Here is a 12,072-nt window from a genome sequence, read left to right as displayed (position 1 = left end):
CCTCTTGCTTATAGTTTGGTGTCTACATATTCCTCCCTGTGGCCACCAACAAAGATGAGGGAGAAAAGTCAAAGGATCAAGTGGGTGATTTAGTTATTAAGGGTGTTGGGCAGATTCTATGCTTTGCACAATACCAGGATATGAGGCTCAGTAAATACCAACCCTAACAGCAGTGATTCATCAGAAGTGTGCACATACTAGGCCTAGGACATGGTGGAGCAGGAACTCCATCAGTAATCCTCAGGAGTATCCTTCTTTTTCAAGCCATATCCTTTCACTAGCAAAGAAGAGAAAGGGAGTAAGATTAAAAACTGTCAAGAAAAAGGGGCCTCCCCGGTGGCGCAGCGTTTGAGTGCTGGGTTGCAAAGCTGCCCACAGCCTCTGCAACGTCGGTTCAATCCCCTGCCGCCTGTGAGGGTCCCACATGGCGCGCAGACCTCTCCTGCCACCCGCTGCTCCCCTCAGCAGTGTATTTGGTCAGTCTGCCTGCTCTGCTCTTCCCTCTGGCTCTGATGAATTCTCTCACCCTCCCGCACTTCTGACTGTACCCCAGTGCTTGCATAAATAAATAAATAAATCTTAAAAAAAAAAAAAAACTGTCAAGAAAAAGCTCTTAGAGAGAAAGTGAATTCTCAAATACAGACTTGAGTGCCAAAGAAATACATCAACATGAAAGAGAAACAAAAGTTCAAACAGTCATTTAATGTCAGGATTCCAGCTGCCATCTCATCTGTGAATAGGGAAACTTAACTCACATCAGTGAAATTTGGTGATTTTGGGGAGATGAAGGTGGGGGAGCTGATGAAAAATGAGATAGTCTTTTAAAAAATCATATAGGGGGCCTCCCTGGTGGTGCAGCAGTTCAAGCGCTGTGCTGTGAAGCTGTCCGCAGCCTCTGCAGCATGGGTTCAATTTTTGGCCGGCCAGGGAGATACCCACATGGCACAGCAGACCTCTCCTGTCTCGCCTGCTGCTCCCCTCAGCAGTGTTTTCCATCAGTCTGCCTGTTCTGCTCCCCGCTCTGTCTCTGATGAATTCTCTCACCCTCCCATGCCTTTGCCCAACACACTTAATAACTAAATCTTACCTACTTGATTCTTTGACTTGTATAAATATATAAATTAAAAAAAATCTTCTAAAAAAATCACATAGGAAGTTCCTATATAGAATAATGTCCTCATTTTTTCTCTTACTCACTATTCAATTACAAGGACTAGAGGGTCTGAGTTCTCTGCAACTACTCTAGATAAAAAACTACCCTGCGTCTGGATTTGGGGCTGCAAGAAAAAAATGAGTTTTTTTATACAGTTTATCCCAAAGCCCCTCACATAGCTTAATTGAATATCATATAACATAGGCAGACAAAATGCAATGCCAGATAGACAGGGTTATGGAGACAGTAGGTAAAAACTAAATCCCTGAGGTCAAGATCTAAAAGTATTGAAAGTTGGACTTCAACTAACTTGACCTATGCTTTCTCTACTACAGAAATACTTACAGCACTTATTAAAGTCACAGAAGATATTCAATGAAAAGTGTTCCAAGGGACTTCCCAGTTGATTGCTATTAGGGAAAAAAAATCAAACTCCTTAGAAATTCCTGCTAGACCTGGCTTCTGCTTATCTTCTTGTCTCATAACCACTCTCCCCCTTTATGCTAAACCATTCTGTTATTCTATAAATATTTATTCAATACCAGCGACATGCTAGCACTGTTATAGTATTATGGATGCATACAGGATTGTCATGTAACGTTGTTCAATTATGTCTTATATAACCTAGGAGCCAAATAAACTCTGCACCTGAGTAGACAGCTGAAATCCCCATCACGCTTTGCTAAGCTGTGTCCTGCAGGGTATGGGGCTCCAACGTCTTGGAAATGAGACTTTTTTCCAATTTGTTGAAATAAGTTCCATGGCTTAAGAGAGGCCCCCTAGATACAACAAACCAGGAAAAAATCCCTGTCCTCATAGAGTTAATATACCATTGTGGGGAGACAGATGAAACCAAAATAAGTCAGATAGTATGTGAGATAGTGTACGTGTAAAGGAGAAAACAAAACAGGGAAAAGGGGATAGGAAGTTTGTGTAGGTGTGTAATTTTAGAGCACTCAAAGAAGGATTTACTGAGAAGGTGGCATTTCTTTTTTATTTATTTATTTGTTTGTTTGTTTGTTTATATATGCACTGGGTACAGTCAGAAGCTCGGGAGGGTGAGAGAATACACCAGAGCCAGAGCGGAGAGCAGAGCAGGCAGAAGGACTGAAGTACACTGCTGAGGGGAGCAGCGGGCAGCAGGAGAGGTCTGCTGGCCATGTGGGACCCTCCTCTGGTGGCCGGGGAGCAGCCAGGGATGGAACTGGCGCCGCAGAGGCCGCAGGGAGCTTCACAACCCAGCGCTCAACCGCTGCGCCACAGGGGAGGCGCGAGAAGGTGGCATTTCTATATTTAGAATCTTATCAAATCCATTTCCCCTTTTAGGCATTTGCACTTGCCTTAACTCTGCCTAGAACTCCTGTCCTCCCCCACCCCTCCATTTTTGTATGGCTAGTTTTCTATCTTTTGATCTCAGATAAATGTCGGAGATTTAAATGTCACCTCTTCAAAAGGACCTTCCCTGGCTATTTTAAGTAAAACAGCTATCCTTATCCATATGCATTCCTAACCAAATACTCAACTACACAGACTAGAAATTTTAATTCTACTCACTTCCTGACTTAACCTCTAGCATTTAACTTCTCCACCTGTAAAATGGATAACAGTACCTACTTAAAGAGTTGCTGTGGAGATTAACTGCAACTACCACCATAATAATATAACGATAAAGATGATAATAGCAACTATTATTTAGTTTTTATTATGTAGCAGACATTATTCTGTATTGTATATTTATTAACCCATTTAATTCATTCAATTAACACGTTTGAAGTGCTCAGTGCTTTATTTAGCACAGAGTAAGTAAAAGTTGGCTTTTTTCCTCATTATTACCATCATCAGTAGAAGCATTATAAGTTATTCTACCTAAACAATCTGCCGTACTTTCTGCTCCACTGAAGCTTTATTCTTCAAAGTTCCTTATTTTCCTTGTAGGATTAACAGTCTATAAAAGGAATCTATGTATCAGACTTAGCATTCATTCTATGTAAAGCAATCTTTCATTCTTGGGATTGGCATGAACCTGAAAAAAGTCCTAAGACCATCCTTACGGAGCATAAGCTTCACAAGTCTCTAGAGAGCACAGAACATTAGTGGTTATCCAGATTAATCTCTCATTTAACATTGAATAAAATGAGATTCAGAAAAAGAAAGTTATTTGCTGACTTAACTAGTTGCTTATAGTTACTTCTCAGTTAGTTACAGACCTGGTACTAGAATCTAAATCTCTCATCTCTTAATCCAGCACTTTTCTTATTACTCCATAGAATCATCAGTTCAAATGGCCACTTGCAAAATAGGGATGAACTAGCTTATCATGGAGGTTTCTCTTCAATCTGTTGTAATACTGTAATTCTAGCAGGGATGAAACCAAGAAAGAGATAAATACAGTCCAAAACATTCAGCTTTGGGAAGTCTTGGGTTTGTAACACCAGATCCAAGCTTAGAAGGCAACAGGATTTAATTGGCATTACGTATTTGATTGTTTAAGTGCAACAATCAAAAGCTATAGGGCAATAATAGCCCCATTTTGGGGATAGATTCACCAGTGCAAAATTCTAATAATTAAATATAAATTTAAAGTCTGTGTCATAGTAAATTTGGTTCTGCCCACAGTCAAAAGAATAATGAATTGGAACAGAATTCTACTTTGTCCCTAAGTTTTATGACTTCATGCAAATCACTTTTCCTTTTTAGCAATCAGTTCCTGCACATAGGAATAGGAAGGTTAGGATAATTATTTCTGAGGTGCTTTTCTACATTAACAACCTAAACTTTGAGGAAAATTTCAGAATAGAACAATATATTATTTTAGGATAAGCAAATGATTTTCATTCTAAAACTCTAGTAAGATCAGCTTGCTATCAGTTTGGGGAAAAAGGGGAAGAGAGGGAAAGAAATAACTTGAATTACTAATTATTAAGGCTTAATGCTAATGATTTATAACAAATAAGTACAATAATTAATTTATGAGAGGCTATCTTTTGAAGGGTCTGCTTAATCATAAAAATGGTTCCTGGCGTAGTGCTTGGCACAAAAAAAAAAAAAAAAACGTTGTTGAATGAATATGTAAATGAACAAATTAATTAACCATTCATGCATCAGTTTTCTTCAAGCAGACCAAATGTGATCAAAGAGAAATTTTGTCAGCAAAGAAGGAGCCACTTAGTGTTTGAGTCTATAAAGAAAAAATAAGCCAGATAAACTCTGCACAAAAGTTAACTAATCTAGAAGATAGATGTATTTGTTTCCTGTAACTGGAACAAATTAACATAAATTTAGTATCTTAAAACAACACAAATTTATTTTCAAAGGTATGGAGTCCAAGATTATTTCATTGGGCTGAAATTATCCATAGGGTCAAGCCTCTTCTGGAAGCTCTGGGAGAAAATTGGTTTCTTGACGCTTTCAGCCTTTGGTGGTGGCCAGCATTCTTGCCCTGGCCACATTACTCCAATTTTCAAGGCAAGCATCTTCAAATCGCTCTCTGCTCCACCTCCATAGCGCCTTTTCTTCTATATATGCAAATGTCCCCCTGTTCCTCTCTTGTAAGGATACACAGAACTGCATGTGAGCCCATCTTGGTAATCAAGGATAATCTCCCTATCTCAAGATCCTTAATCATATCTGCAAAGGTAATTTTCCATATAAAGTAACGTTCATAAGGATTAGAATGTGGGTAGCTTTGTAGGGGACCGTTTTTTGAGCATACCACAGTAGAATACGAAAAATGACAATAGATTCATAACTAGAATCTAAACAGATGTCTTAAAATAGAATTTAGGAGGGAAGAAATATGGTTTAAAAGAAAAGGGGAAAGGCGATTGACGAAGACAAGTGTGAGGTGGTAAAAACGGCACACACTAGAGGTAGAAACAAAAATAGATATTTATGGGAAGGGGAAGAAGGTAGACTGGAATAGGATGTTTCAACAAGGGTGTAATACAAAATAAATTTAGTTATATTGGGACCATTTTTTGGCACAGGCTGTGGTCAGTTACCAAATGTGTACTGAGATGCCCTCAACAAACTCAGGCAGGCATTGTTGAATATTTTAAATTTTTGAAGAAAATACAGCTATACCACAAGATCTCAAAAATTACATTAAACTCACCACAAGTTATAGTTTCAACAAATAAAATCACGCTACATTCCTTTGGATGATAATGTATCTTTGCAGAATTGGGTTTCCAACAGTTGTAATAATAAGCAAGTACATGAAAATTAATGTGGGATGAACTGCTATCTTGCATCCCTGCATGTGTCCATGTGTCCCCTATCTCAGCTGGTCTACCAGAGACCCTCTGATCACAAACCCTAGTGCCCCATAAGGCCCTTTTCCTGCTTCAACAAGATGAAAGAAACTTATGAGCCAGGGCCCTCCCTGGTGGCACAGGGGTTAAAGTCTTAGAGCTATCAAGCTACAGCCAGCCACTGTGGGTGGGTTCCATCCCAGGCCAGGGAGCTAACCCACATGGCGCAGCAGACCTCTCCTATATTGCCCACTGTTCCCTTCAGCAGTGCATTTCAGTGGATCCGCCTGTTCTGCTCCCCACTCAGTCTCTGGTGAATCCTCTTACCCTCCACACCTCTGGCCTACATCCCCAGTGCTTATATGCATAAATTAATAAAAAAAATCTTTAAAAAAATAGAAAAGAAAGAAACTCATGAGCCAGGAGAAACTAAGAAACTCACACAAGTATGCAGTGGCAGAAAAGAGACTGCTCGAAGAAAAACAACTTGATTAAAAACTTCAGTTCTCCTTAAAGAAGTTAAGGGTAAATATTATCTTCTCTGGTATTTAATATGTTCACAAACCAAGGAACAGTGATGATCCACTTTAACAATCCTAAAGTTCAGGCATCTCTGGCAGCAAACACTTTCATTATTGCCAGGCTAAAAAACAAAGCAGCTGACAGAAATGCTACCCAGCATCTTAAACTAGCTTGATACAAATAGTCTGACTAGTTTAAGGAGACTGGCTAAAACTCAGCCCAAACAATCTGTGGGTGGAAAAGCACTACTTGTTACTGCAGAGGATGACAATGATTCCAGATCTCGTGGAGAATTTTGATGAGGTTTCAAAATGATGCAAATTGTACAAGTCAACTTTTTTAAAGAAGATAAAACTTGAAGAAGTTGTTGGGAGCTGCTATTTTATATATTATATATATTTATATATTATATATATTATATATATTTATATATTATATATTTACAACTGCTTTTTAAAAATTTGTTCATGAATCTGATAAAATCTAGATCTCTAATATTTTAAAACTTGAGGTTCTGGACACTGAAGCTCTTATCAGTTTTTGATTATACTCATTTCATTCTTTGCAGCTAATTAAACTAAAGAAGCTTGGGAATAATGTTTGAAACATGGGTTAATAAAGTTCTTTGCCTATTAAAAAAAAAAAAGAAAATCATTGTGGTGGTGTCTAATCTGATTCTAATGGTTGAGAAGTGTAGTTCCCAACAGATAACACACAAATATTTTATTGGTAAGTAATTATAGTAATTTAAGAATGAGATAAATTCCTTTTCCTATCAATTTATGGGCATTATTTTTGTCCATAAATGTAAATGTAAATGACTTACATCATTAGAACATAAATACGTATTAGATTTAGGTCTAATACTTAATACATGGATCATTAGATATGTCATTCAACCTAGGAATACCATGAAAAAAATTGAGATGCTAAGAACACTGACAATCAAGAAAGTATGGAAAACTCACATGGCCCAAAAACTGACATAGGGCCCCATGATCAGTTTGAGTTTTTATTTTATCTTTTTTTAAAGATTTATTTATTTATACAAGAACTGGGGTACAGGCCAGAGGTGTAGGAGGGTGAGAGAATTCACCAGAGACAGAGCGGGGAACAGAACAGGCAGACAACCAAAAACACTGCTGAGGGGAGCAGCGGGAGAGACAAGAGAGGTCTGCCACGCCATGTGGGTATCTCCCTGGCTGGCCAGGAATCAAACCCATGCTGCAGAGGCTGTGGACAGGTTCATAGCACAGCATTCAACCCACTGCACCACCAGGGAGGCCCCTATTTTGAGTTTTTTAAATACAGTGAGATATACAGTATCTAGGACAGTGCTAAACACTAATAAATGTTTGTAGGCATAGTGACAAATAAATGACTTTAACATCCAGGATCAGGAAATTTAATTTGATACTGAAGGTAAACTAGATATTATAGCACAAGCATCATTTCTTCTTAAATTTCACATTTGCCAATAAATAGGGACATCTTTTAGTTGTACTATCATACTCAAAATCATTGATACTATTTTCTCTTGAATAGAGTTGCAGAAAAACATTGAGTATCAGTACTCTGAGACATACATTTATCCTGTGTCAATGCAAATGCCTTTTATAGAAATATTTAAGTGATAAAGATGAGGAGAGGAAAAAGATATAATGAGGAGTAGTATGGTTAAAATTATGGAATATAACATCAAGCTACCTGGATTTTAATCCTGGTTCCATGAATCATCAACTAAGGCAAGTTTCTTAAGTTCCTAAGACTCACTATGCTTATGTATAAAATGGGAATAAGAGAAAGTTCCTACCTCATAGAGATATAGTGAGATGTGTTCTAATCATCCCATCCCCAACATATAGTACAAATCAATAATTAAAGCTTAAAAAACACACCAGAAAGAAAAAAGAAAGTCAAGAGCATTCTCTATTTGCTTTTTAGTTGGGGAAAGACAACAGGGAAAGAAAGCTAACTGGATGACTAAAGTGCCTACTTTTTGAGTCTCAGTGGTACCTACAAAGACAAGCTTATTTATAGGTGCATTCTATTCTCTATGTCTCTAGTATTGCTCAAAAGTTAGGCAACTATTCCTTGTTCAGAGAAAAATATATTAAGATAGTATAATTACTACTGATGCCTTTTCTTAAGGGGAGTCATTATGAGAGCTCACTGGAAGGAAGTAGCAGGGTGCTACTGAAATGGAAGAGCCAACACAGTTATATATTTAACAGGAAATAACTTAGATTTTCTAAGCTTTCACCATTTATAAGAAAATATGCTCCTTGTAGAAAGGGCATGTAGGGATTGATTGGAGATTGTCTCTAATTTTCCACATGTTATCTCAAACAAAAGGTAGGATTAGTATTACCACTTCATTTATTCATTAATTTAACAAAAATATTGGCCATCCTCTAGGGGTCAGGTATTTTTCTATACTTATTGGAAACACAAGGTAACAAAATAGACGAGCTCTCACCTGTTCTTACATTGGAGTAGAGGAAGGAAGAGATAACAAACAAAATATCAAAAAGGGACAAGTACCAAAATGAAAACCAAACATTTTACATAAACTATCTGGGAGGTTACTGTAGATTAGGCGGTCAAGGAAAGCCTCACTGAGGACAGGACATTTAAATTGAAACCTAAATGACTAACAAGGGCCAGTGCTGCATCGGGCAACACCACACTGATAAAGAAATGGGAGTCGTGCAGCAGGTAACAGGCCAGTGTGTGTTCCAGGCTAGGGTGGGGAGCACAGGTGGTGGGGAGAAAACTAGTAAAAAAGGTCCAAGAGTAGGTATGTGCTTCATATGCCTGAGGAATAGTAAAAAAAACTAATGTGGCTGGAACACAGACTACAAGAATGGTAAAGGTAATGTCGGAAAGGAAAAGTGTACTGTGTGGATTCTAGAATGGGACACACACACACACACAGACATCAGTTGAAAGATAAAAGAAGAGAGTCTTACTGTGCTAATACCATAACAAAAAAGACATTAAAAAAAAACAACAACCAGAAAACAAGGTAAGTTAGGTCATATCAAACTCATGGAGGTTCAGGACTTCAAAGGAACACAACTACAGCAAATAGTAATAAATAGTAATAAATATAGCAAAGCTATATTTATCTCCAGAGAAATCTGACTTCCAAGTCCAAAGTCTTTCCAGGACACCATAGTTAACATATCTTATTCATCATTATGAATGGAACCTAGCTTTGTGCTTGAAATATTTTAGATGTTTAGTAAAAGAAAGGAAAAAGCCTAAACACCTTAACATGCCACCCTTCATCTCTATTCTGGTGAGAAAAATGTCAACTCTTCATCCAAATATAAAAGACCAGGGAACTTCCTTGATGTCCTAGGGGTTAAGTCTCAGAGCCATCATTGTGAAGGCCTAAGTTTGATGCCTGGCCAGGGAGTTAACTGACATATAGCACAGCAGACCTCTCCTGTCTCGCCCACTGCTCCCCTTAGCAGTGTATTTTAGTAGATCCGCCTGTTGTGCTCCTCAGTCTGTCTCTGGTGACTCCTCTCAGCCCCCATAACTCTGGCCTACACACCAGTTCTTCTACGCAAAAATAAAACCTTTATAAAACAAAAACAAATGTAAAAGACTAAACTGGGTCTCTGCTCGCTACCCAGAAAGCCAAACTCTGAAGTACAAGAAAATCTTTTTACAAAGGAGTTTATTACGCATGAGGTGGTCATTAAGGGATTAGTCACCACCGATACCCTAAAAGAAATTGGTTCTCCAAATGGCAGGAGCAGCGTGATTATATAGGGGGTAGGAATATGATGAGATATGGAACACGAAGAGAGTGAGTTCTGGAGAGGCACTGGAATACAGACTTGATGAGTTACAGAGTTTATCTTTTTCAGCTGAGTGTTTCTTCGGGGTTAATAACCTGTAAAGATCAGCAGATGTTTACCCTGGTATCAACCTTAGGGGGCACTGAGATTTTTGTTAAAAGATGTAAAACAATTAGTTCTCAAGGTTCCAGGGAATGCACTTGGAGAATAAATCAAAAAGGTGGGGAGGGGATGACAGAGAACAGTACACAAAGAGTGTTAAGTATTTAATTCTATTTAGTTTAGCTTTTCTAACAAAATGTTTAAGCTACATACAGGTAGGGAGTGGGGTGGGGGGATCTGGCTACAACAACACTTCTGACCACTCGCTCACTGAAGTTGAGTAGAGCACAATCTACTTCTGATTCTCAATTTTGTTCACACATTAGAATTACCTGAGAAACTAAAAAATAATTGGTATATGGGTTCCCCAGCCCCAAAAACCCTGATTTATTTGAGATGGAATGAAGGGGCTTAAGATTTTTTTTTTTCCCATAAAGATTAATTATTTATTTATACAAGCACTGGGTACAGTCAGAAGCACGGGAGGGTGACAGAATTCACCAGAGCCAGAGCGGGGAGCAGAACAGGCAGAAGGACCAAAAGCACTGCTGAGGGGAGCAGCAGGCACAGCAGGAGACCTGCGTGCCATGTGGGACCCTCGCCCATGGCTGGGGATCGAACCAGCACTGCAGAGGCTGTGGGCAGCTTCGCAGCCCAGCGCTCAACCGCTGTGCCACCGGAGAGGCCCAAGGGGCTTAAGATTTTTTTTTTTAATTTTTTTTAGATTTATTTATTTATTTATACAAGCACTGGGTACAGTCAGAAGCACGGGAGGGTAAGAGAATTCACCAGAGCCAGAGCAGGGAGCAGAGCAGGCAGAAGGACCAAGGTACACTGCTGAGGGGAGGTCTGCGCGCCATGTGGGACCCTCCTTCGGTGGCCGGGGAGCAGCCGGGGATCGAGCCGGCACTGCAGAGGCTGCGGGCAGCTTCGCAACCCAGCGCTCAACCACTGCGCCACCAGGGAGGCCCAGGCTTAAGATTTTTATTTATTTATTTATTTATTTATTTATTTATTTATTTATTTTATTTATTTGTTTGTTTGTTTTGTTTATACATGCACTGGGTACAGTCAGAAGCGCGGGAGGGTGAGAGAATTCACCAGAGCCAGAGCGGGGAGCAGAACAGGCTGAAGGACCGAAGCACACTGCTGAGGGGAGCAGCGGGTGGCAGGAGAGGTCTGCGCACCATGTGGGATCCTCCCCCGGGCCGGGGAGCAGCCGGGGATCGAACCGGTGCCGCAGAGGCTGTGGGCAGCTTCGCAACCCAGCGCTCAACCGCTGCGCCACCGGGGAGGCCCTTAAGATTTTTAAAAGCAGACCAAATTGAGAACCACTGCTCCAAGTTTCCAAATTTAAAACCATACAAATCTTCAAACAACTTCAACTGCTGCTAGGTATCAAGTCCATGGCAAAGTGACAGGAAAAGTAAGGCCCAAGGGGGTGGGGAGTGGGGCAGTAGGGTTAATTGGCTAAATAAAACATCTTGGTACACATGGATAAGAAGTGTGACATTATGGAATTATTGTGTAATATAACAATGGTATTTTGATTATATAAGTAAATGTGCTAAATTTCTTTGAGATGCATGCTGAAGTATTTAGAAAATTGTTTCAAATTACAAACTGTTCAATAAAACAAAGATAAAGTAAAGTAAAGTATATATGGCAAAAAGATCGTAAGAATTGAATCTAGGTGTTAGGTAATGTTTTACTTCTCTTTACTTTTCTATATATTTTAAATTGTCCATTTGAAAAAAAGGTTAGGGAAAGGAAAATTCATACTGAATAGAGTAGTCCATTATGTTCGAAAAGCTGTTTTAATTTTCAGATGGAATGGTAGGTTCTTTAAAGGAGGTACCAGTTTATGCTATCCAACTGCAAGTTGTAATATTGTGGGTTGTAGGAATAGATAGAGTCATTCAAATGACCAAATTATTTCTCATATATACTTGGTCTTCATTCATAGTTCCTAGCTCACAGCTCCCCCCAAACCCTTTGCAATTTCCTAAATGGCTCGAGCATTAAAAGTATCTCTTATTAATAAGTTAATGAAGGTTACTTTTTAAGAAACATCTGAGAGGGCCTCCTCAGTGGCGCAGCGGTTGAGCGCTGGGTTGCGGGGCTGCCCGCAGCCTCCGCGGCGCCAGTTCAATCCCCGGCTGCTCCCCGGCCACCAGAGGAGGGTCCCACATGGCGCGCAGACCTCTCCTGCCGCCCGCTGCTCCCC

General features: G+C 39.6%; 1 protein-coding gene and 1 pseudogene across 5 annotated transcripts in view; one reads left to right on the top strand and one right to left on the bottom strand.

Moving 5' to 3' along the window:
• ZNF609 (zinc finger protein 609) overlaps positions 1-12,072 on the bottom strand; it is a 194,983-nt gene that overhangs the window by 97,876 nt on the left and 85,035 nt on the right. The gene's annotated exons all lie outside the window — the stretch shown is intronic.
• On the top strand, positions 5,960-6,243 carry LOC119239570 (transcription factor BTF3-like; annotated as a pseudogene).

Source organism: Talpa occidentalis, unplaced genomic scaffold, assembly GCF_014898055.3.
Source record: "Talpa occidentalis isolate TD23 unplaced genomic scaffold, MPIMG_talOcc4v2.1 talOcc4.11, whole genome shotgun sequence".
In the NCBI taxonomy this organism is placed as follows: domain Eukaryota; kingdom Metazoa; phylum Chordata; class Mammalia; order Eulipotyphla; family Talpidae; genus Talpa; species Talpa occidentalis.
This window is presented reverse-complemented; position numbering and strand designations above follow the sequence as displayed.